Raw genomic sequence first — 22642 nt, 5'->3', positions numbered from 1 at the left:
ATGGTAGCAGAACAACATGGTAGCAACACAACATGACAACAACATGGTAGCAACACAACATGACAACAACATGGTAGCAACACAACATGACAACAATGTGGTAGCAACACAACATGGTAGCAGCACAAAACATGGTACAAACATTATTGGGCTGCAGACAACAGCACAAAGGGCAAGAAGGTAGAGACAACAATACATCACACTAAGGCACAATACATACAATATGTTAGAGAAACACCTCATGGAACGATTCAGAACATGAATTATCATATTTGTCTTCGTAAAATGTATTTTATAGCATAAATACGTGACATTTCCTAACCAATACCTTACCCATTAAACCATTTCTCAGTCCAAGTGCTGGGATCCTGCATGGTGTGTCTTTGCTCTAGTACTACAACATTATCCTGGTCCTACATGGTGGTCTAGTACTACAACATTATCTCCTGGTCCTACATGGTGGTCTAGTACTACAACATTATCCTGGTCCTACATGGTGTGTCTTTGCTCTGGTACTAAAACATTATCCTGGTCCTATATGGTGTATCTTTGCTCTGGTACTAAAACATTATCCTGGTCCTACATGGTGTATCTTTGCTCTAGTACTAAAACATTATCCTGGTCCTACATGGTGGTCTAGTACTAAAACATTATCCTGGTCCTACATGGTGGTCTAGTACTACAACATTATCCTGGTCCTACATGGTGGTCTAGTACTACAACATTATCCTGGTCCTACATGGTGGTCTAGTACTACAACATTATCCTGGTCCTACATAGTGGTCTAGTACTACAACATTATCCTGGTCCTACATGGTGGTCTAGTACTACAACATTATCCTGGTCCTACATGGTGGTCTAGTGCTAAAACATTATCCTGGTCCTACATGGTGGTCTAGTGCTACAACATTATCCTGGTCCTACATGGTGGTCTAGTACTACAGCATTATCCTGGTCCTACATGGTGGTCTAGTGCTAAAACATTATCCTGGTCCTACATGGTGTTCTAGTACTACAACATTATCCTGGTCCTACATGGTGTGTCTTTGCTCTAGTACTAAAACATTATCCTGGTCCTACATGGTGTCCTAGTGCTAAAACATTATCCTGGTCCTACATGTTGTGTCTTTGCTCTAGAACTAAAACATTATCCTGGTCCTACATGGTGTATCTTTGCCCTCGTACTAAAACACATTATTGCACTCATCAGCTCCTCATCAAGCCTTTCATTGAATCAAATGTGTTAGTTTGCACTCCTTTTGTTCCCCGGGACCAGGATTGGGAAACACTGCATTAAGCAATGCTTAAGTAATGACACTTTTATCCAAAGTGCTTGACAGTAATACCTTTTAGTACACACAGCAAAAAGTATCGACTCAACATGACACGTGTTGGTCCCACGTTTCATGAGCTGAAATAAAAGATCCCATAAATGTTCCATACGCACATTGCGCTCTTCACGGATGAAACCCGGTTTCACGTGTACCGGGCAGATGGTAGACAGTGTGTATGGCGTTGTGTGGTCGGCGGTTTGCTGATGTCAGCGTTGTGAACAGAGTGCCCCATGGTGACGGTGGGGTTATGGTATGGGCAGGTATAAGCTACGGACAACGAACACAAATGCATTTTTATCGATTTGCAATTTGAATGCTCAGAGATATCGTGACGAGATCCTTTTGGCCCATTGTCGTGCCATTCATCCGCCGCCATCACCTCATGTTTCAGCAGGATATGTGCGCGGACCCATATCGCACGGATCTGTTCACAATTCCTGGAAGCTGAAGCTGTTCACCAGACATGTCACCCATTGAGCATGTTTGGGATGCTCTGGATCTACGTGCGGGACAGCGTGTTCCAGTTCCTCCATACTCACCAGACATGTCACCCATTGAGCATGTTGGGGATGCTCTGGATCTACGTGCAGGACAGCGTGTTCCAATTCCTCCATACTCACCAGACATGTCACCCATAGAGCATGTTTGGGATGCTCTGGATCTACGTGCGGGACAGCGTGTTCCAGTTCCTCCATACTCACCAGACATGTCACCCATTGAGCATGTTTGGGATGCTCTGGATCGACATGTTGGACAGCGTGTTTCAATTCCTCCATATTCACCAGACATGTCACCCATTGAGCATGTTTGGGATGCTCTGGATCTACGTGCAGGACAGCGTGTTCCAATTCCCGCCAATATCCAGCAACTTCACACAGCAGTTGAAGAGGAGTGGGACAACATTCCACAGGCCACAATCAGCAGCCTGATCAACTCTATGTGAAGGAGATGTGTGGTGTTGCATGAGGCAAATGGTCACAATGACTGGTTTTCTGATCCACACCAGATACTGACTGGTTTTCTGATCCACACCAGATACTGACTGGTTTCTGATCCACCAGATACTGACTGATTTCCTCATATGAACTGTAACTCAGTTGTGTTTGTGTTCAGTGTATGTTATCCCTGTGGGACTTGAACCCACCATTTTTTGGATTTGTTAGCCTTGCGTCCTGCTCTTCCCAACTTGACATTGACCCTGTTGTCTCACCTCTTCCTCAGAGCTACCTTCCTCCAACCAAAAACGGAGTGGAACCCAAACGGCCGAGTCGCCCCATCAACATCACGTCACTGGTCAGACTGTCCACCACAGTGCCCAACACTATCGTGGTGTCGTGGACCTCAGAGATAGGCAGGGTAAGGAATCTATCGTGATGTCATGGACCTCAGAGATAGGCAGGGTAAGGAATCTATCGTGATGTCATGGACCTCAGAGATAGGCAGGGTAAGGAATCTATTGTGATGTCATGGACCTCAGAGATAGGCAGGGTAAGGAATCTATTGTGATGTCATGGACCTCAGAGATAGGCAGGGTAAGGAATCTATTGTGATGTCATGGACCTCAGAGATAGGCAGGGTAAGGAATCTATCGTGATGTCATGGACCTCAGAGATCAGGGTAAGGAATCTATTGTGATGTCATGGACTGTTAGGCAGGGTAAGGAATCTATCGTGATGTCATGGACCTCAGAGATAGGCAGGTAAGGAATCTATTGTGATGTCATGGACCTCAGAGATAGGCAGGGTAAAGAATCTATCGTGATGTCTGGACCTCAGAGATAGGCAGGGTAAAGGAATCTATCGTGATGTCATGGACCTCAGAGATAGGCAGGGATGAGTGATGTCATGGACCTCAGGGTAAGGAATCTATCGTGATGTCATGGACCTCAGAGATAGGCAGGGTAAGGAATCTATCGTGATGTCATGGACCTCAGAGATAGGCAGGGTAAGGAATCTATTGTGATGTCATGGACCTCAGAGAGATAGGCATGGACCTATTGTGATGTCATGGACTGCAGGCAGGGTAAGGAATCTAATGATGTCATGGACTGCAGAGATCAGGAGTGGAATCTGTCATGTCATGGACCTCAGAGATAGGCAGGGTAAGGAATCTATTGTGATGTCATGGACCTCAGAGATAGGCAGGTGATGTCATGGACTGCAGAGATAGGCTAAGGAATCTATGTGATGTCATGGACCTCAGAGATAGGCAGGGTAAAGGAATCTATTGTGATGTCATGGACCTCAGAGATAGGCAGGGTAAGGAATCTATTGTGATGTCATGGACTGCAGAGTTAGGCAGGGTAAGGAATCTATTGTGATGTCATGGACTGCAGAGATAGGCAGGGTAAGGAATCTATTGTGATGTCATGGACCTCAGAGATAGGCAGGGTAAGGAATCTATTGTGATGTCATGGACTGCAGAGATAGGCAGGGTAAGGAATCTATTGTGATGTCATGGACCTCAGAGATAGGCAGGGTAAGGAATCTATTGTGATGTCATGGACCTCAGAGATAGGCAGGGTAAGGAATCTATTGTGATGTCATGGACCGCAGAGTTAGGCAGGGTAAGGAATCTATTGTGATGTCATGGACCGCAGAGTTATTTAGAATCCCGATTGGAAGATTCCCGGGATCAGATAGGAATAAGCAAGAAATCCAGAATCCACCAACCAGGATTTCTGGAAACCTGGGAAATGTGGGAACATGACCAGTATTTTGCAACCCTAAGGCAGGCTGGCTGGCTGACAAACTACTGAAATAGATGTTAGCAAAGACTGTTGGATAAAGCTGTGGCATAAAGATAAAGACCAGTGTTTGTATACTATGTGGTTGCTGCTGTGAAGCCCACAGAGCATGGAGAATGTTATTCTATTCGGTTCCATTGTTTTGTGTCATGGTGGTTCATTGTGATAACCTCCGTCCCTGTTGTCCTGCCTCCTCTCTCAGAGTTTCTCCATGGCAGTCTACCTGGCGAGACAGCAGACATCCACAACCCTGCTACAGAGACTACGAGCCAAAGGCATCCGCAACCCAGACCACTCCAGAGCTCTCAGTAGGTGGCTCTCTGATATTAGATGGTGCTGCCAGGCCTCGTCCCAGATCTGTTGGTACTGTGAACCCAAGACCCTAATGGACCATAGGAGCTGACTCTTAAGGCACCAAGCTGGGGGATTGGGAACGTGATCTTTATTGGTGCCATCCAGCTCATTATGTTCTGTGTTGTCTCTCTCCACAGTCAGAGAAGTTAACAGCAGAGATTGTGTTGTCTCTCTACAGTCAAAGAGAAGTTAACAGCAGAGATTGTATTGTCTTCAATTCTCTACAGTCAGAGAAGTTAACAGCAGAGATTGTGTTGTCTATCTATCAAAGTCATATATCTACAGTCAAAGAGAAATTAACAGCAGAGATTGTGTTGTCTCTCTCTTTCTAAAGTCAATAGACATTACAAATGCATGAGATTGTGTTTTAACTGTCAAATCTCTCACAGTCAGAGAAGTTAACAGCAGAGATTGTGTTGTCTCTCTCTCTCTCTACAGTCAAAGAGAAGTTAACAGCAGAGATTGTGTTGTCTCTCTCTCTATCTACAGTCAAAGAGAAGTTAACAGCAGAGATTGTGTTGTCTCTCTCTCTCTACAGTCAGAGAGAAGTTAACAGCAGAGATTGTGTTGTCTCTCTCTCTCTCTCCAGTCAGAGAAGTTAACAGCAGAGATTGTGTTGTCTCTCTCTCTCTACAGTCAGAGAGAAGTTAACAGCAGAGATTGTGTTGTCTCTCTCTCTCTACAGTCAGAGAAGTTAACAGCAGAGATTGTGTTGTCTCTCTCTCTACAGTCAGAGAAGTTAACAGCAGAGATTGTGTTGTCTCTCTCTCTCTCTACAGTCAGAGAGAAGTTAACAGCAGAGATTGTGTTGTCTCTCTCTCTCTCTACAGTCAAAGAGAAGTTAACAGCAGAGATTGTGTTGTCTCTCTCTCTCTCTACAGTCAGAGAAGTTAACAGCAGAGATTGTGTTGTCTCTCTCTCTACAGTCAGAGAGAAGTTAACAGCAGAGATTGTGTTGTCTCTCTCTCTCTACAGTCAGAGAAGTTAACAGCAGAGATTGTGTTGTCTCTCTCTCTCTACAGTCAAAGAGAAGTTAACAGCAGAGATTGTGTTGTCTCTCTCTCTCTCTACAGTCAAAGAGAAGTTAACAGCAGAGATTGTGTTGTCTCTCTCTCTCTACAGTCAAAGAGAAGTTAACAGCAGAGATTGTGTTGTCTCTCTCTCTACAGTCAGAGAAGTTAACAGCAGAGATTGTGTTGTCTCTCTCTCTCTACAGTCAGAGAAGTTAACAGCGAGATTGTGTTGTCTCTCTCTCTACAGTCAGAGAAGTTAACAGCAGAGATTGTGTTGTCTCTCTCTCTCTCTCTACAGTCAGAGAAGTTAACAGCAGAGATTATGTTGTCTCTCTCTCTCTCTCTACAGTCAGAGAAGTTAACAGCAGAGATTGTGTTGTCTCTCTCTCTCTCTCTACAGTCAAAGAGAAGTTAACAGCAGAGATTGTGTTGTCTCTCTCTCTCACAGTCAGAGAAGTTAACAGCAGAGATTGTGTTGTCTCTCTCTCTCTACAGTCAGAGAGAAGTTAACAGCAGAGATTGTGTTGTCTCTCTCTCTCTACAGTCAGAGAAGTTAACAGCAGAGATTGTGTTGTCTCTCTCTCTCTCTACAGTCAAAGAGAAGTTAACAGCAGAGATTGTGTTGTCTCTCTCTCTCTCTACAGTCAGAGAAGTTAACAGTGAGATTGTGTTGTCTCTCTCTCTCTACAGTCAGAGAAGTTAACAGCAGAGATTGTGTTGTCTCTCTCTCTCTACAGTCAAAGAGAAGTTAACAGCAGAGATTGTGTTGTCTCTCTCTCTCTCTACAGTCAGAGAAGTTAACAGTGAGATTGTGTTGTCTCTCTCTCTCTACAGTCAGAGAAGTTAACAGCAGAGATTGTGTTGTCTGTCTCTCTCTCTCTACAGTCAGAGAAGTTAACAGCAGAGATTGTGTTTGTCTCTCTCTCTCTACAGTCAGAGAAGTTAACAGCAGAGATTGTGTTGTCTCTCTCTCTCTACAGTCAGAGAAGTTAACAGCAGAGATTGTGTTGTCTCTCTCTCTCTCTCCAGTCAAGAGAAGTTAACAGCAGAGATTGTGTTGTCTCTCTCTCTCTCTCTACAGTCAGAGAGAAGTTAACAGCAGAGATTGTGTTGTCTCTCTCTCTCTACAGTCAAGAAAGTTAACAGCAGAGATTGTGTTGTCTCTCTCTCTCTCTCTACAGTCAGAGAAGTTAACAGCTGAGATTGTGTTGTCTCTCTCTCTCTACAGTCAGAGAAGTTAACAGCTGAGATTGTGTTGTCTCTCTCTCTCTCCACAGTCAGAGAAGTTAACAGCTGAGATTGTGTTGTCTCTCTCTCTCTACAGTCAGAGAAGTTAACAGCAGAGATTGTGTTGTCTCTCTCTCTCTCTACAGTCAGAGAAGTTAACAGCAGAGATTGTGTTGTCTCTCTCTCTCTACAGTCAGAGAAGTTAACAGCAGAGATTGTGTTGTCTCTCTCTCTCTACAGTCAGAGAAGTTAACAGCAGAGATTGTGTTGTCTCTCTCTCTCTACAGTCAGAGAAGTTAACAGCAGAGATTGTGTTGTCTCTCTCTCTCTACAGTCAGAGAGAAGTTAACAGCAGAGATTGTGTTGTCTCTCTCTCTCTCTACAGTCAGAGAAGTTAACAGCAGAGATTGTGTTGTCTCTCTCTCTCTCTACAGTCAGAGAAGTTAACAGCAGAGATTGTGTTGTCTCTCTCTCTCTCTCTACAGTCAAAGAGAAGTTAACAGCAGAGATTGTGTTGTCTCTCTCTCTCTCTACAGTCAGAGAGAAGTTAACAGCAGAGATTGTGTTGTCTCTCTCTCTACAGTCAGAGAAGTTAACAGCAGAGATTGTGTTGTCTCTCTCTACAGTCAGAGAAGTTAACAGCAGAGATTGTGTTGTCTCTCTCTCTACAGTCAAAGAGAAGTTAACAGTGAGATTGTGTTGTCTCTCTCTCTCTCTACAGTCAGAGAAGTTAACAGCAGAGATTGTGTTGTCTCTCTCTCTCTACAGTCAAAGAGAAGTTAACAGTGAGATTGTGTTGTCTCTCTCTCTCTACAGTCAGAGAAGTTAACAGCAGAGATTGTGTTGTCTCTCTCTCTCTACAGTCAGAGAAGTTAACAGCAGAGATTGTGTTGTCTCTCTCTCTCTCTACAGTCAGAGAAGTTAACAGCAGAGATTGTGTTGTCTCTCTCTCTACAGTCAAAGAGAAGTTAACAGCAGAGATTGTGTTGTCTCTCTCTCTACAGTCAGAGAAGTTAACAGCTGAGATTGTGTTGTCTCTCTCTCTCTCTCCAGTCAAAGAGAAGTTAACAGCAGAGATTGTGTTGTCTCTCTCTCTCTACAGTCAGAGAAGTTAACAGCAGAGATTGTGTTGTCTCTCTCTCTACAGTCAAAGAGAAGTTAACAGCAGAGATTGTGTTGTCTCTCTCTCTCTCTACAGTCAGAGAAGTTAACAGCAGAGATTGTGTTGTCTCTCTCTCTCTCCAGTCAGAGAAGTTAACAGCAGAGATTGTGTTGTCTCTCTCTACAGTCAGAGAAGTTAACAGCAGAGATTGTGTTGTCTCTCTCTCTCTCTACAGTCAGAGAGAAGTTAACAGCAGAGATTGTGTTGTCTCTCTCTCTCTACAGTCAGAGAGAAGTTAACAGCAGAGATTGTGTTGTCTCTCTCTCTACAGTCAGAGAAGTTAACAGCAGAGATTGTGTTGTCTCTCTCTCTCTCTCTACAGTCAGAGAAGTTAACAGCAGAGATTGTGTTGTCTCTCTCTCCAAGTCAGAGAGAAGTTAACCGCAGAGATTGTGTTGTCTCTCTCTCTACAGTCAAAGAGAAGTTAACAGCAGAGATTGTGTTGTCTCTCTCCACAGTCAGAGAAGTTAACAGCAGAGATTGTGTTGTCTCTCTCTCCCTACAGTCAAAGAGAAGTTAACAGCAGAGATTGTGTTGTCTCTCTCTCTCTCCACAGTCAGAGAAGTTAACAGCAGAGATTGTGTTGTCTCTCTCTCTCTACAGTCAGAGAAGTTAACAGCAGAGATTGTGTTGTCTCTCTCTCTCTACAGTCAGAGAAGTTAACAGCAGAGATTGTGTTGTCTCTCTCTCTCTCTACAGTCAGAGAAGTTAACAGCAGAGATTGTGTTGTCTCTCTCTCTCTCTACAGTCAGAGAAGTTAACAGCAGAGATTGTGTTGTCTCTCTCTCTCTACAGTCAGAGAGAAGTTAACAGCAGAGATTGTGTTGTCTCTCTCTCTCTACAGTCAGAGAGAAGTTAACAGCAGAGATTGTGTTGTCTCTCTCTCTCTACAGTCAGAGAAGTTAACAGCAGAGATTGTGTTGTCTCTCTCTCTACAGTCAGAGAAGTTAACAGCAGAGATTGTGTTGTCTCTCTCTCTCTCTCTACAGTCAAAGAGAAGTTAACAGCAGAGATTGTGTTGTCTCTCTCTCCAAGTCAGAGAGAAGTTAACAGCAGAGATTGTGTTGTCTCTCTCTCTCTACAGTCAGAGAAGTTAACAGCAGAGATTGTGTTGTCTCTCTCTCTCTCCAGTCAGAGAAGTTAACAGCAGAGATTGTGTTGTCTCTCTCTCTCTACAGTCAGAGAAGTTAACAGCAGAGATTGTGTTGTCTCTCTCTCTCTCTACAGTCAAAGAGAAGTTAACAGCAGAGATTGTGTTGTCTCTCTCTCTCTCTACAGTCAGAGAAGTTAACAGCAGAGATTGTGTTGTCTCTCTCTCTCTACAGTCAGAGAAGTTAACAGCAGAGATTGTGTTGTCTCTCTCTCTCTCCAGTCAGAGAGAAGTTAACAGCAGAGATTGTGTTGTCTCTCTCTCTACAGTCAAAGAGAAGTTAACAGCAGAGATTGTGTTGTCTCTCTCTCTACAGTCAGAGAGAAGTTAACAGCAGAGATTGTGTTGTCTCTCTCTACAGTCAGAGAGAAGTTAACAGCAGAGATTGTGTTGTCTCTCTCTCTACAGTCAGAGAGAAGTTAACAGCAGAGATTGTGTTGTCTCTCTCTCTCTCCAGTCAGAGAGAAGTTAACAGCAGAGATTGTGTTGTCTCTCTCTCTACAGTCAGAGAGAAGTTAACAGCAGAGATTGTGTTGTCTCTCTCTCTCTCTCTACAGTCAAAGAGAAGTTAACAGCAGAGATTGTGTTGTCTCTCTCTCTACAGTCAAAGAGAAGTTAACAGCAGAGATTGTGTTGTCTCTCTCTACAGTCAGAGAGAAGTTAACAGCAGAGATTGTGTTGTCTCTCTCTCTCTACAGTCAGAGAGAAGTTAACAGCAGAGATTGTGTTGTCTCTCTCTCTCTACAGTCAAAGAGAAGTTAACAGCAGAGATTGTGTTGTCTCTCTCTCTCTACAGTCAGAGAGAAGTTAACAGCAGAGATTGTGTTGTCTCTCTCTCTCTACAGTCAAGAAAGTTAACAGCTGACCCTGACAGTGAGATAGCGACCACCAGTCTGTGAGTCTCTCTACTCTGTCAGAGAAGTTAACCTCATTTACGTTTTAGTAATTCAGCTCGTTGTTAAGTCAGATTTAACGGTCAAATCAGTGCATTCAACCTCTAAAATAATAATAAATTAATTAGTAGAGGTTGTCTCATCAAAATCACCGTAAAATGTAGTTATCAGTCCTTATGATGTTGATGTTGTTCATCTTCCTGTTTCCTGTTGTGTTGTTTCCTGTCTAGTCTGGGGAAGATGAGTCTGATGATCCTCTCTGCAGAGCCAAAGAGTGTTCCCACCTCCAGTGTTTTGTCTCTCTCTTTACATCCAGATGAATGAGAAGAAACCCAGAGTGGGTGTGTCCTGTCTGTGATCAGAAGGCCCCCTACCAACACCTCATCATCGAGGGTTAACGTTCTGCTGCCCCCTTACCCTTCTCCCTCTCTCTGCCCTCAAGAAAGTTAACCCTGACCCCCTGACTCCCCTTACCACCCCTCTCCCCCTACCCTCTCTCTACTCTGTCCGTACGTACCCTCATTTCCCCCCCCTTTAGCCGTTGTTAATCCCCCTTCCCCTCAAATCCCCCATTCAACCTGGGTAAAATAATAATAAATTAATTAGTAGAGAAACTTCAAAATCACTTACCCTAAAATCCCCCTTATCCCCCTCCTTATGATGTTGATGTATGTTCATCTTCCTGTTTCCTGTTTCCTGTCTAGCTGGGAAGATCCCCCTCTGATGATCCCCCTGCAGAGCCTTACCCTTCCCACCTCCCCCTGTTTCCCCCTACTCTTTACATCCCCCTGAATGAGAAACCCCGTACCCTCCCCTGTCTGTGATCAGAAGGCCCTCCCCCTTCATCCCAGGTTCCCCCTTCTGCTCTGCCCCCTTACCCTTCCCCCCCCTCTCCCCCCCCCTCTCCCCCTTACCCCCCCCCTCCCCCTTACCCTCCCCCTTACCCCCCCTCTCCCCCTCCCCCTCTCCCCTCCCCTCCCCCTTACCCCCCCCTCTCCCCCTTACCCCCCTCTCCTCCTTACCCCCCCCTCTCCCCTTACCCTCCCCCCTCCCCCTTACCCTCCCCCTCTCCCCCTCTCCCCCTCTCCCCCTTACCCCCCCCCTCTCCCCCTTACCCCCCCCTCTCCCCTTACCCCCCCCTCTCCCCCTTACCCCCCCCCTCCCCCTCTCCCCCTCTCCCCCTTACCCCCCCTCTCCCCCTTACCCTCCCCCTCTCCCCTTACCCTCCCCCTTACCCTCCCCCTCTCCCCCTTACCCTCCCCCTCTCCCCCTTACCCTCTCCCCCTTACCCCTCTCCCCCTTACCCTCCCCCCTCTCCCCCTTACCCTCTCCCCCTTACCCCTCTCTCCCCTCCCCCTCTCCCCCTTACCCTCCCCCCTCTCCCCCTTACCCTCTCCCCCTTACCCCTCTCCCCCTTACCCTCCCCCTCTCCCCCTTACCCTCTCCCCCTTACCCCTCTCCCCCTTACCCTTACCCCTCTCCCCCTTACCCTCCCCCTCTCCTCCTTACCCTTCCCCCCTTACCCCCCCCTCTCCCCTTACCCCTTCCCCCTTACCCTTCCCCCTCTCCCCCTTCCCCCCTCTCCCCCTTACCCCCTCTCCCCTTACCCTCCCCCCTCTCCCCTTACCCCCCCCTCCCCCTTACCCCCCCTCTCCCCCTTACCCCCCCCATCCCCCCTCTCCTCCTTACCCTTCCCCCCCTCCCCCTCACCCTCTCCCCCTTACCCTCTCCCCCTTACCCTCCCCCAAGACCCCCTTACCCTCTCCCCCTTACCCTCCCCCCTCCCCCTTACCCTCCCCCTCTCCCCCTTACCCTCCCCCTCTCCCCCTTACCCTCTCCCACCTTACCCTCTCCCCCCCTTACCCTCTCCCCCCTTACCCTCTCCCCTTACCCTCCCCCCTTACCCTCCCCCCCTTACCCTCTCCCCCTTACCCTCCCCCCTTACCCTCCCCCCCTTACCCATATTATTATTATTAGGAATAGTGTCACAATTATAACATTGTTGTTTGAGTTCAGTTCACGTAACAGGGGGTTGACCTTATTCAAATGAGGGACATATGTAAATGAATCACTGATCAATGATATAACATTTTAAAAATCGCATTAATTAAATAAGCATCTTCAGAAATGACTGTTTAAGCAACCTAATAGCTAAAGCTTTACAATGATGGGTTAAAATCTTCAAGAATTTACACAAGATTCATGTCAAAATACATCATTTTTTGGCAATTTAACTTTATTCATACAAAAAAAGGCATATTTATGGAGTTCTTCATGATTTCAATATTAAAGAGCACTTCATTTAATATAACAGGCTTTTAAAATTAAACATTTGTGCCCAAGTTCTACGAAAAAAAAAATATCAAAGGGACCCAAAAAGGCACTCTTTTCGTGGAACTATCTCTCGGTTCGGCTCTCTCTCACTTTCTCTCCGTCTCTCTCCGTCTCTCTCTGTCTCTCTGACTTTCTCTCCGTCTCTCTCTGTCTCTCTGACTTTCTCTCCGTCTCTCTCCGTCTCTCTCCGTGTCTCTCCGTCTCTCTCCGTCTCTCTCTGTCTCTCTGACTTTCTCTCCGTCTCTCTCCGTCTCTCTCCGTCTCTCTCCGTCTCTCTGACTTTCTCCGTCTCTCTCCGTCTCTCTCCGTCTCTCTCCGTCTCTCTCCGTCTCTCCGTCTCTCTCCGTCTCTCTGACTTTCTCTCCGTCTCTCTCCATCTCTCTCCGTCTCTCTCCATCTCTCTCAGTCTCTCTACATCTCTCTCCGTCTCTCTACATCTCTCTCCGTCTCTCAGTCTCTCTACATCTCTCTCACTTTCTCTCCGTCTCTCGGTCCGGCTCTCTCTCACTTTCTCTCCGTCTCTCGGTCCGGCTCTCTCTCACTTTCTCTCCGTCTCTCTCCGTCTGTCTCTGTCTCTCTGACTTTCTCTCCGTCTCTCTGACTTTCTCTCCGTCTCTCAACATCTCTCTGACTTTCTCTCCGTCTCTCAACATCTCTCTCACTTTCTCTCCGTCTCTCTCTGTCTCTCTGACTTTCTCTCCGTCTCTCTGACTTTCTCTCCGTCTCTCTGACTTTCTCTCCGTCTCTCAACATCTCTCTGACTTTCTCTCCGTCCTCTCAACATCTCTCTCACTTTCTCTCCGTCTCTCTCTGTCTCTCTGACTTTCTCTCCGTCTCTCTCCATCTCTCTGGCTTTCTCTCCGTCTCTCAACATCTCTCTCACTTTCTCTCCATCTCTCTCCGTCTCTCTGACTTTCTCTCCGTCTCTCAACATCTCTCTCATTTCTCTCCGTCTCTCTGACTTTCTCTCCGTCTCTCTCCATCTCTCTGGCTTTCTCTCCGTCTCTCAACATCTCTCTCACTTTCTCTCCATCTCTCTCCGTCTCTCTGACTTTCTCTCCGTCTCTCAACATCTCTCTCACTTTCTCTCCGTCTCTCTCTGACTTTCTCTCCGTCTCTCTCCATCTCTCTGGCTTTCTCTCCGTCTCTCAACATCTCTCTCACTTTCTCTCCATCTCTCTCCGTCTCTCTGACTTTCTCTCCGTCTCTCTGACTTTCTCTCCGTCTCTCTGACTTTCTCTCCGTCTCTCAACATCTCTCTGACTTTCTCTCCATCCTCTCAACATCTCTCTCACTTTCTCTCCGTCTCTCTCTGTCTCTCTGACTTTCTCTCCGTCTCTCTACATCTCTCTGACTTTCTCTCCGTCTCTCTCACTTTCTCTCCGTCTCTCTCCGTCTCTCTCCGTCTCTCTGACTTTCTCTCCATCTCTCTCCGTCTTTCTGACTTTCTCTCCATCTCTCTCCGTCTCTCTGACTTTCTCTCCATCTCTCTCCGTCTCTCTCCATCTCTCTCCGTCTCTCTGACTTTCTCTCCATCTCTCTCCGTCTCTCTCCGTCTCTCTGACTTTCTCTCCATCTCTCTCCGTCTCTCTCCGTCTCTCTCCGTCTCTCTGACTTTCTCTCCGTCTCTCTCCATCTCTCTCCGTCTCTCTGACTTTCTCTCCATCTCTCTCCGTCTCTCTGACTTTCTCTCCGTCTCTCTACATCTCTCTCCGTCTCTCTCCGTCTCTCTCACTTTCTCTCCATCTCTCTCCGTCTCTCTGACTTTCTCTCTCCGTCTCTCTACATCTCTCTCCATCTCTCTCTGTCTCTCTCCATCTCTCTCCGTCTCTCTGATTTCCTCTCCGTCTCTCTACATCTCTCCGTCTCTCTCCATCTCTCTCTACATCTCTCTCCGTCTCTCTCACTTTCTCTCCGTCTCTCTACATCTCTCTCCGTCTCTCTCACTTTCTCTCCATCTCTCTCTCTCTCCGTCTCTCTACATCTCTCTCCGTCTCTCTACATCTCTCTCAATCTCTCTCTACATCTCTCATCTCTCTCTACATCTCTCTCCGTCTCTCTCACTTTCTCTGCGTCTCTCTACATCTCTCTCCGTCTCTCTCACTTTCTCTCCATCTCTCTCCGTCTCTCTACATCTCTCTCCGTCTCTCTACATCTCTCTCAATCTCTCTCTGTCTCTCTCCATCTCTCTCCGTCTCTCTACATCTCTCTCCGTCTCTCTACATCTCTCTCCGTCTCTCTGACTTTCTCTCCGTCTGTCTACATCTCTCTACATCTCTCTCCGTCTCTCTCCATCTCTCTCCGTCTCTCTCCATCTCTCTCCGTCTCTCTACATCTCTCTCCGTCTCTCTGACTTTCTCTCCGTCTCTCTACATCTCTCTCCGTCTCTCTCACTTTCTCTCCATCTCTCTCCGTCTCTCTACATCTCTCTCCGTCTCTCTACATCTCTCTCAATCTCTCTCCGTCTCTCTACATCTCTCTACATCTCTCTCCGTCTCTCTACATCTCTCACCGTCTCTCTGACTTTCTCTCCGTCTCTCTACATCTCTCTCTCTCTCTCCATCTCTCTCTACATCTCTCTCACTTTCTCTCCGTCTCTCTCCATCTCTCTCCATCTCTCTCCATCTCTCTCCGTCTCTCTGACTTTCTCTCCGTCTCTCTACATCTCTCTGTCTCTCTCCATCTCTCTCTACATCTCTCTCCGTCTCTCTCACTTTCTCTGCGTCTCTCTACATCTCTCTCCGTCTCTCTCACTTTCTCTCCATCTCTCTGTCTCTCTACATCTCTCTCCGTCTCTCTACATCTCTCTACATCTCTCTCCGTCTCTCTACATCTCTCTCCGTCTCTCTACATCTCTCTCCGTCTCTCTCACTTTCTCTCGGTCTCTCTCCATCTCTCTCCGTCTCTCTCCATCTCTCTCAGTCTCTCTCTCCGTCTCTCTGACAGGGGAAAACTCCAAACACATGTCTTTATTCTATCATCAATGCATAGCAGTACAGTAGCACCTATTTCTAATCTCCTCCTCGTGTGTGTGTGTGTGTGTGTGTGTGTGTGTGTGTGTGTGTGTGTGTGTGTGTGTGTGTGTGTGTGTGTGTGTGTGTGTGTGTGTGTGTGTGTGTGTGTGTGTGTGTGTGTGTGTGTGTGTGTGTGTGTGTGTGTGTGTGTGTGTGTGTGTGTGTGTGTGTGTGTGTGTGTGTGTGTGTGTCTCTGCAGGTTGTTCATGGAGATCCTGAACAGCTGTGAGGACTGTGATGAGATCCAGTTTAAAGAGGACGGGAACTGGTATCCCATGAGGTCGAAGAAGGAGGTCACAGAGGTATCTGCTTCATTCAACGGCGATGACGGTACGTGGCCAACTTAATCCTCTATTGCAGTAGTTCCCAAACCACCACCTCCTACCTAGCTAGATGACTGCTGATGCTACCTAGCTAGATGACTGCTGATGCTACCTAGCTAGATGACTGCTGATGCTACCTAGCTAGATGACTGCTGATGCTACCTAGCTAGATGACTGCTGATGGCTACCTAGCTAGTTGACTGCTGTGGCTACATAGCTAGTTGACTGCTGATGCTACCTAGCTAGTTGACTGCTGTGGCTACCTAGCTAGTTGACTGCTGATGCTACCTAGCTAGTTGACTGCTGTGGCTACCTAGCTAGATGACTGCTGATGCTACCTAGCTTGTTGACTGCTAAGGCTACCTAGCTAGTTGACTGCTGATGCTACCTAGCTAGATGACTGCTGAGGCTACCTAGCTAGATGACTGCTGAGGCTACCTAGCTAGATGACTGCTGAGGCTACCTGGCTAGTTGACTGCTGAGGCTACCTAGCTAGATTACTGCTGTGGCTACCTAGCTAGTTGACTGCTGTGGCTACATAGCTAGTTGACTGCTGTGGCTACCTTGCTAGTTGACTGCTGATGCTACCTAGCTAGTTGACTGCTGTGGCTACCTAGCTAGTTGACTGCTGATGCTACCTAGCTAGTTGACTGCTGTGGCTAACTAGCTAGATGACTGCTGATGCTACCTATCTTGTTGACTGCTGAGGCTACCTAGCTAGTTGACTGCTGAGGCTACCTAGCTAGATGACTGCTGAGGCTACCTAGCTAGATGACTGCTGAGGCTACCTAGCTAGATGACTGCTGAGGCTACCTGGCTAGTTGACTGCTGAGGCTACCTAGCTAGATGACTGCTGAGGCTACCTAGCTAGTTGACTGCTGAGGCTACCTAGCTAGTTGACTGCTGAGGCTACCTAGCTAGTTGACTGCTGAGGCTACCTAGCTAGATGACTGCTGTGGCTACCTAGCTAGATGACTGCTGAGGCTACCTAGCTAGATGACTGCTGTGGCTACCTAGCTAGTTGACTGCTGTGGCTACCTAGCTAGTTGACTGCTGTGGCTACCTAGCTAGTTGACTGCTGTGGCTACCTAGCTAGTTGACTGCTGTGGCTACCTAGCTAGTTGACTGCTGTGGCTACCTAGCTAGTTGACTGCTGTGGCTACCTAGCTAGTTGACTGCTGTGGCTACCTAGCTAGTTGCCTGCTGTGGCTACCTAGCTAGTTGACTGCTGTGGCTACCTAGCTAGTTCTGCTGAGGCTACCTAGCTAGTTGACTGCTGAGGCTACCTAGCTAGTTGACTGCTGTGGCTACCTAGCTAGTTGACTGCTGAGGCTAGAAAACAAAACAGCTAGCTCGCTAGTTGACTGATGTGTCTACCTAGCTAGTTGACTGCTGTGTCTACCTAGCTAGTTGACTGCTGTGGCTACCTAGCTAGATGACTGCTGAGGCTACCTAGCAAGATGACTGCTGAGGCTACCTAGCAAGATGACTGCTGAGGCTACCTAGCTAGTTGACTGCTGAGGCTACCTAGCTAGTTGACTGCTGAGGCTACCTAGCTAGTTGACTGCTGAGGCTAGAAAACGAAACAGCTAGCTAGTTGACTGCTGTGGCTACCTAGCTAGTTGACTGCTGTGGCTACCTAGCTAGTTGACTGCTGTGGCTACCTAGCTAGTTGACTGCTGTGGCTAGCCAAAAGAGGACTCGTTTTAAAGTTGGTTTATCTTATCCTTGCTGTGTGCTAGCTCTGGGATAGTCAAATTCAGTACTGGTTGGCTCTCCGGAAACAGGCTCGGCGACTCCACTGCCTTAGTTTCAAACCACTTTGAAGTTTCATAGCACTCAATGCATGCACACAGTCTTTTTGTGTTATTGTAGATGGATTGACAGAAGGATTCACCCTCTTGCAGAGTCGCGTCGGACAGTAGAATCGGAGCCCCACAGGAACAGCTCATCCCACAGCAGTACCAATAAGGTGGTGGTGATTGATCTGACTCTGGACAGCTCTTCAGACGACGATCTGGACGATGAGCCTCCTCTCAAGAGACCCTGTCCCTCCTCCTCCTCCTTGTCCCCTGCCTCACCGCCTATCAGCAAGGGGTACGTCACCTCTGATGTCGCGTCCTGCTAACCCCTTGAACTGGGGTTAGCAGGACCCCAGTTCTGTGTTTTGAGGAGTTGAGATAAATTTGAGAACACTAATTTCCGTAATGCGTAATCTTCATCGTCGTCTTCTCCCTACAGCGTGTTGAACCTCCACAGCCAGGTATCTCCGGTGGCCAGAGCTCCCAGCATGCCTCCTGTTGAGACCAGCTACATCCCCCCTCCACCCCCCCTCATACAGGACTACAGCCACTACTACCACACCCCCAATGACCTAGACCTCAACTTCTTCTCATTCCTCCAGGGAGACAACCATCAGGTAATGACTTCACAGGACAGAACCAGACAACCATCAGGTAATGACTTCACACGATAGAACCGTCAGGTAACGACTTCACAGGACAGAACCAGACAACCGTCAGGTAATGACTTCACAGGACAGAACCAGACAACCGTCAGGTAATGACTTCACATGAGACAACCGTCAGGTAATGACTTCACAAGATAGAACCGTCAGGTAATGACTTCACAGGAGACAACCGTCAGGTAATGACTTCACAGGAGACAACCGTCAGGTAATGACTTCACAGGAGACAACCATCAGGTAATGACTTCACAGGAGACAACCGTCAGGTAATGACTTCACAGGAGAGAACCAGACAACTGTCAGGTAATGACTTCACAGGACAGAACCAGACAACACACTGGGAGACAGCCATTGTAGAACAGGATCTGCTTTTAGTCACTTCTACAGCTGGTCCTGGTGCGGCCAGTCTGCTTTCTTCTCTGGAGCTCTTTAAAAAATATATATAATTCTGCTTCTTTTTTTTTTTATCATTGTGTTTCTGCTCGTTGCGGTCCGGCCCACGTTGTTTCTGCTCGTTGCGGTCCGGCCCACGTTGCTTCTGCTCGTTGTGGTCCGGCCCACGTTGCTTCTGCTCGTTGTGGTCACGCCCACGTTGCTTCTGCTCGTTGTGGTCCGGCCCACGTTGCTTCTGCTCATTGCGGTCGGCCCCACGTTGCTTTTGCTCGTTGCGGTCCGCCCCACGTTGCTTCTGCTCGTTGTGGTCCGGCCCACGTTGCTTCTGCTCATTGCAGACGGCCCCACGTTGCTTCTGCTCGTTGCGGTCCGCCCCACGTTGCTTCTGCTCGTTGTGGTCCGGCCCACGTTGCTTCTGCTCATTGCGGTCTGCCCCACGTTGCTTCTGCTCGTTGCGGTCCGCCCCACGTTGCTTCTGCTCATTGCGGTCCGGCCCATGTTGCTTCTGCTCATTGCGGTCTGCCCCACGTTGCTTCTGCTCGTTGTGGTCCGGCCCACGTTGCTTCTGCTCGTTGCGGTCTGCCCCACGTTGCTTCTGCTCATTGCGGTCTGCCCCACGTTGCTTCTGCTCGTTGCGGTCTGCCCCACGTTGCTTCTGCTCATTGCGGTCCGGCCCACGTTGCTTCTGCTCATTGCGGTCTGCCCCACGTTGCTTCTGCTCGTTGTGGTCCGGCCCGCGTTGCTTCTGCTCGTTGTGGTCCGGCCCACGTTGCTTCTGCTCGTTGCGGTCTGCCCCACGTTGCTTCTGCTCGTTGCGGTCCGGCCCACGTTGCTTCTGCTCATTGCGGTCCGGCCCACGTTGCTTCTGCTCGTTGCAGTCAGCCCCATGTTGCTTTTGCTCGTTGCGGTCCGGCCCACGTTGCTTCTGCTCGTTGCAGTCCGCCCCATGTTGCTTCTGCTCGTTGCGGTCCGGCCCACGTTGCTTCTGCTCGTTGCGGTCCGGCCCACGTTGCTTCTGCTCGTTGCGGTCCGGCCCACGTTGCTTCTGCTCGTTGCGGTCCGGCCCACATTGCTTCTGCTCGTTGCGGTCCGCCCCACGTTGCTTCTGCTCGTTGCGGTCTGCCCCACGTTGCTTCTGCTCGTTGCGGTCCGCCCCACGTTGCTTCTGCTCGTTGCGGTCCGCCCCACGTTGCTTCTGCTCGTTGCGGTCCGCCCCACGTTGCTTCTGCTCGTTGCGGTCCGCCCCACGTTGCTTCTGCTCGTTGCGGTCTGCCCCACGTTGCTTCTGCTCGTTGCGGTCTGCCCCACGTTGCTTCTGCTCATTGCGGTCCGGCCCACGTTGCTTCTGCTCGTTGCGGTCCGGCCCACGTTGCTTCTGCTCGTTGCGGTCCGGCCCACGTTGCTTCTGCTCGTTGCGGTCCGGCCCACGTTGCTTCTGCTCGTTGCGGTCCGGCCCACGTTGCTTCTGCTCGTTGCGGTCCGGCCCACGTTGCTTCTGCTCGTTGCGGTCCGCCCCACGTTGCTTCTGCTCATTGCGGTCCGGCCCACGTTGCTTCTGCTCGTTGAGGTCCGCCCCCACGTTGCTTCTGCTCGTTGCGGTCCGCCCCCACGTTGCTTCTGCTCGTTGCGGTCCGCCCCGTTGTTTCTGCTCGTTGCGGTCCGCCCCACGTTGCTTCTGCTCGTTGCGGTCCGCCCCACGTTGCTTCTGCTCGTTGCGGTCCGCCCCGTTGCTTCTGCTCGTTGCGGTCCGCCCCACGTTGCTTCTGCTCGTTGCGGTCCGCCCCCACGTTGCTTCTGCTCGTTGCGGTCCGCCCCAGGTTGCTGTAACTGTTGATGTAAATAAAATGTCTTAATAAATAATTGTGATTTATTTGACACTCCTCTCTCTCTCTGTAGCATTACAACATGGTGATGGCCGCAGCTGCGCGCGGCCTCAGCCTCCGATGACCACGACTTGCTCCTGAACCGCTTCCTGCCCTATAGCTCCTCCCAGATGTTCCTGGACCAATCAGGGACCCCGGCGGTGTGAGCAGCGCCCTGGCAGCAGCCAACGGGGGCAGCAACAGCGGTAGCAGCTCCAGTCTGGTGTCGTCGAGTAGTCTGAGAGAGAGGGATCGGGATCAGCAGGTCGAACGCAGCGGCGCCAGTCATATATGGCTCCATACCAGACGTGATCTCACTAGACTGAAGGGAAGAGGCTCCTGTCCGTACAGAACTGTGGGGAAAAACAACTGGAGGGAGGAAATAGAAACCAGAGTTTTGTTTTGTAAATAGAAAACTAAAAGGGAAAGAAACAGTGCTATGTACAGAGAGGAAAAAAATATCTATTTTAAATGTTACCGTAAACAAAATCCTGATGATGATGAGTAACTTCAATTGATTTTTTTTTTTTCTTCTTCTTCTGTGGATTACCGGAGCTTTTTAAAAAAACAAAAAACAGCCTCTTCACGTTTTCCCCATTTTGATTATATTATATATGACCTTTTTGTACTTCGTTTTCACTGTTTTTATTTCAATGTTTCCCCCGTCAACGGCATTATTTCTTGTCTCAAAACGCGTGTTTTTACTTCGGCTTCGGCGCCAAAAGAGAATCTGTCCGTTTTTCGTCGTTTTCACTGTGGATTGTATTTTCTGTCAAACATTCTGTGGTCAAATTCTATTGTATTTTTAATTATTTTCAAGGTATTATTTATGATGCTTTTTAAGTTATGTTAGATCAATGTGTGCTGTTTTTTAAAAGCATTTCTTCTTCTCTCCCCCCTCTACATGTTATTGTTGTCGCTAGGATTACACAGGCTAGCCTGGATACCTAGTCTGTTTGTGTCGTCATTCCACTCCTCGTCATGACCAAACAATAAGTTGTTTGAGGAGTGGAATGATGGCACAAACTGACTGGCACCCAGGCTATACACGGGCTGGTTATATACTACTGTGGGTTGTCTGGTTTGTGCTCCTCTCTCATCTCTATTTAGCTGAGGAAACCTGATTTTCCTGCCGAGTTCATCTTGTAGTTGTTTTCACGTAAGAAATACCATGCTGTATTGTCTGGTAAAATAGTGTTGAAATAGCCGCCATGTGTCCATTTTGGGGGACAAGGAAGACATAGTATGATTTCAATTCAGTGTATTATTATATTAAATGAAGGTGCATCTTCGACTCGTTCTTTCTCACTATTCACAAACGTATGGAATAAAACAGACTTTTTAAATGCTTAGCTTTGGAGATGGGATCTGTAACACTCACTCCTTGAAGTGACGATTTTTATTTATTTTTAAAATTTTTAAAACGGGCTTTTCTGTAACACGACTGGGTACGACCATTCAGGACGACGGGTCACGTGTGTTTTGTGAGGCACTGGTCCTGGGTCTGAGGCTCCACGTGAGCCGAATCGGGAAAAGTGGTACTCTCCTTTACACATCTCTCCGTCTCACAGCCTCTCGTCTGCGGTGGATCTGTAGTCACCCCGCTGTGTCCTTGTGGGTCTGATGAATTGTTGCTCAATGTGACTGTTGAATGTCTGACGGCAGCATCGTATGCCTGATAGGGTCATCCTATAGGGTCATCCTGTAGGGTCATCCTATAGGGTCATCCTATAGGGTCATCCTATAGGGTCATCCTGTAGGGTCATCCTATAGGGTCATCCTGTAGGGTCATCCTGTAGGGTCATCCTATAGGGTCATCCTATAGGGTCATCCTATAGGGTCATCCTGTAGGGTCATCCTATAGGGTCATCCTGTAGGGTCATCCTATAGGGTCATCGTATAGGGTCATCCTGTAGGGTCATCCTATAGGGTCATCCTGTAGGGTCATCCTGTAGGGTCATCGTATAGGGTCATCCTATAGGGTCATCCTGTAGGGTCATCCTATAGGGTCATCCTGTAGGGTCATCCTGTAGGGTCATCCTATAGGGTCATCCTATAGGGTCATCCTATAGGGTCATCCTGTAGGGTCATCCTGTAGGGTCATCCTATAGGGTCATCCTATAGGGTCATCCTATAGGGTCATCCTATAGGGTCATCCTATAGGGTCATCCTGTAGGGTCATCCTGTAGGGTCATCCTATAGGGTCATCCTATAGGGTCATCGTATAGGGTCATCCTGTAGGGTCATCCTGTAGGGTCATCCTATAGGGTCATCCTGTAGGGTCATCCTGTAGGGTCATCCTATAGGGTCATCCTGTAGGGTCATCCTATAGGGTCATCCTATAGGGTCATCCTGTAGGGTCATCCTGTA

At 48.3% G+C, this 22642-nt stretch overlaps 1 pseudogene; it reads left to right on the top strand.

The window, feature by feature from the left end:
• LOC127912183 (E3 SUMO-protein ligase PIAS1-like) overlaps positions 1–21564 on the top strand; it is an 89432-nt pseudogene extending 67868 nt beyond the window's left edge.
• The last annotated feature ends 1078 nt before the right edge of the window (positions 21565–22642 follow it).

This window comes from Oncorhynchus keta, chromosome 26, assembly GCF_023373465.1.
Source record: "Oncorhynchus keta strain PuntledgeMale-10-30-2019 chromosome 26, Oket_V2, whole genome shotgun sequence".
NCBI classification, from domain to species: Eukaryota; Metazoa; Chordata; class Actinopteri; order Salmoniformes; family Salmonidae; genus Oncorhynchus; species Oncorhynchus keta.
Note: the sequence above shows the minus strand (reverse complement) of the source record. Positions and strands in the feature narration are given on the sequence as shown.